This window comes from Jaculus jaculus (genome assembly GCF_020740685.1).
Source record: "Jaculus jaculus isolate mJacJac1 chromosome Y unlocalized genomic scaffold, mJacJac1.mat.Y.cur SUPER_Y_unloc_1, whole genome shotgun sequence".
In the NCBI taxonomy this organism is placed as follows: Eukaryota; Metazoa; Chordata; class Mammalia; order Rodentia; family Dipodidae; genus Jaculus; species Jaculus jaculus.
This window is the reverse complement of record NW_025423386.1, coordinates 310,890-314,073: the sequence shown is the minus strand read 5'-3', so window position 1 is coordinate 314,073 and position 3,184 is coordinate 310,890. Positions and strand designations below refer to the sequence as shown.

Below are 3,184 nucleotides of genomic sequence, written 5' to 3'. Positions count from 1 at the left end.
TATGCCCCAGTTTCTACACTTGTCTGATGAGGGTACTGAGGAATAGATCCTGAGTACTTAGGTCTCAAATGCAAGGATCTTAACCTCTAAGGCATCTCTTGAGGCCAGAAGTTAGAGTTTAAATGACCTTAGTTTTAATGTGATGCAACCAAATTCATGCTCATGTACCTGCACCTAACAGCTTGGACTTAACATTACCTCAATACATACATGAGTACAATTATTCAGCTTTATATCTTTTGTAAGTAGGGCATTTGGGATGTGTTGAATTAGAGACACAGTTTTTATTTAATATTAAGTTGTTGAAAATAGTATTAGAAAAATAAGATTCTCTTCACTCCAGTAGAACATTTACTAAAATTGGAATGATACAGATTAGTTTAACATGGCCCCTGTTCAAGAATGGCAAGCAGATTCCTGCTGTATTCCATATTTTATTTTATTTGCTTTTATTCATTTGAGAAAGAGGGGGGAGAGAGAGAAGGAGAGCAGGGAGAGAGAGAGAAAGAGAGAAAATTAGCATGCCAGGGCCTGCAGCCACTGCAAACAAACCCCAGATACATGTGCCAGCTTGTGCATTTGGCTTATGTGGGTCCTAGGAAATTAAATCACGGTCTGTTGGCTTTGAAGGCAAATGTCTTAGCCACTAAGCTGTCTCTCCTATCCATGTGTTCCACAGTTTAAATAAAGAAAAAATAGACAATCAAATAAGTAAAAGATATAGTATGGTCATCTAATCTTGAAACCGTATTTCTTCTCAGTCCCAAAGGTGAATTACTCCTCAGTGTATTTTGTCTCAACCAATTTTTTGATGTTAAAATTCGACTATTTTTATAATGAATATGAGCATCAACATGTGTTTGTTGTATTACATAAGTATTCAATTTAATTCTCTGTTGGGGAAAATACCATATCGTTAGTACTTTAGGGATGCGTGTGTAGGCATTGTTATCATGATCTAACATGGTATAGGAATGTGTTCACATGTGTCTTAAAACCTTACCATAACTTGTGCCAGGCACAGTGGCACATGCCTTTAATCCTAGCATTCTACAGGCAGAGGTAGGAAGATTGATGTGAGTTCAAGTCGCCCTGAGACTACATCCCGAATTCAAGGTATACCTGGGAACAAATAAGACCATAACTTGAAAAACAAACAAAACAAAAAAAATAATAAAAACACAAAACCTTACCATAACTTTATAAGACATATGTAATTCTCTGTTTTGTTGGTTTGTTTTTCTGTATTTTTGTATCAGTACCTCTGTAACTCTGAATTATGTGAATCATGCTCTCCAGCCCACTTTTGAAACAAAATTATAGCAATTCTTCTACAGACATCCATATAAAGATTGAAGGATCTTACCCCCAAGTAAGACTTGCAATACTACACACACACACACACACACACACACACACACACACACACACACACACCAAGCATACAACAATATCCAAAAACTGATTCTCACACTGAAGATCAGGTATATGTGAGGTCATGACAAATCATTGCATGATGGAGTCATTGAGTATTGCCACCTAACACAGGAAAGGATGTTGGACTGGGCTATTTCCACAAGAAAAAAACAGTGGCATCATTTATGTTTTCTGATGTTAACTTCACATCTCTTCTATAATGGAACTAAAATTTATTGTGTCAAAAGAAATGTGAAGGTTTTGGCTTTTGGTTTTCTTTTGTTTGTTGTTGTTGAAAATAGAGACAAAGAGGAAAATACGGACATCAATATCAGTAGAAATGACTTGGGAAGAATTAGTGATTCAGAAAACAGGTGGATTTAGGAGGAGGGAGAACAAAGGTCTTAATATCAAGTAATATTTTTGCATAGGTATGGGAATTGTCTGTAAAACTTTTACAAAATCTATAGTAGAACTCATGGACTATGTGAACACTTTAGGTGATTTCCTTGCTCATTTATTTTGTTACACAAAGAGTAGAGAGTAGATTCCACAACATAGGTTGAAATAAAATAGAAACAGTGTTGTTGATACACTCAGATCCAATCATCACAAAATTCTAAATATGCTTTACAGAATTCCTTTCTTTTAGAAGTGCAAATATTAGAGAAGAAATTACTTTCATGTCATTTTCCCAAAATCTACAAAATGATATAATTCTGAATGTATGAATTGATCTCCAATTACGTTTCCCTTGCTGGGTTACATTATCAACATGAGGGGATAATGAACAGAAGGAATAATGTGCCACTGTGGAAATAAAGCTTGATCAACCTATAGTTCATAAATTAGGAAGGGATTTGTCCTTAGAAAGGATCCTAATAGCTATATTTTCTGAATTATCTTCCATGAAATGCAGCAAATTGCCATACTATCAGTGAAGAGACACAGACAGAATATAACAAGATTATTAATGAGAAGAAAATTCCAATTCAAAATATCCTGGATGTCACCAAGACAGGTGAATCACTCTTGTACTACCATAGGAAAATACCATAGGAAAAGCTTAAAGTTTAAAGAATCTCTGTCATCCTCTGTATCTGTTTCTCATTCAGAATACTTATGATTAAAAATATTTCATTTATGAAGTAAATGTCATACCACTTTACCCTCTCTTTGTTGTATTTTACAGACACATGTTCAAAATGGAGATATTGACTGTGTAAGTTAAACCATGTCTCTCGCACGTCTTCAAATGCTCAAGTTAAATGACAATTGAAATCCATTCATTCACTAAAACAAAAATTATTAATACAAAAGCATGAAATAAATGGTGTATTGGTGTAATATTTATAATTCATGTAACATGAAATTAGTCCAGGTATATAGTGATTTTATTTAAATGAAGAAAGAATTAATGAATTTAATAGTAAATGAAATCTGAAATCTGATTATTAATCATTTTAATTCTCTTTTGAATGCTGACATCACATTAAGAGTATACTTACAATATATCAATGAGTCTCATCATTGCCATGTGTGGCCTAGAGTTACATATAATTACTGTGAGTTTGGGGCATCACTATAAACACAGAATCTCACACTTCTATCATGACAAGAAGAGTCATCTGAAGTAGTAGATCCTGTAAAATATGCCAGCATAAATGTACTTGATAACCCAAAGACAGTGCCCATTGGTTTTAGTTTATATTCATTCACATTGTCTTTGTTCCAGCAACACCCATATGAATTGCTTTATACCCTGGCA

General features: G+C 34.1%; 1 non-coding gene across 1 annotated transcript; it reads left to right on the top strand.

Moving 5' to 3' along the window:
- The first annotated feature begins 327 nt into the window (after positions 1-327).
- On the top strand, positions 328-437 carry LOC123457149. The gene has a single exon (XR_006634919.1). It is a non-coding gene; the product is annotated as a U6 spliceosomal RNA (small nuclear RNA).
- Positions 438-3,184: the final 2,747 nt, after the last annotated feature.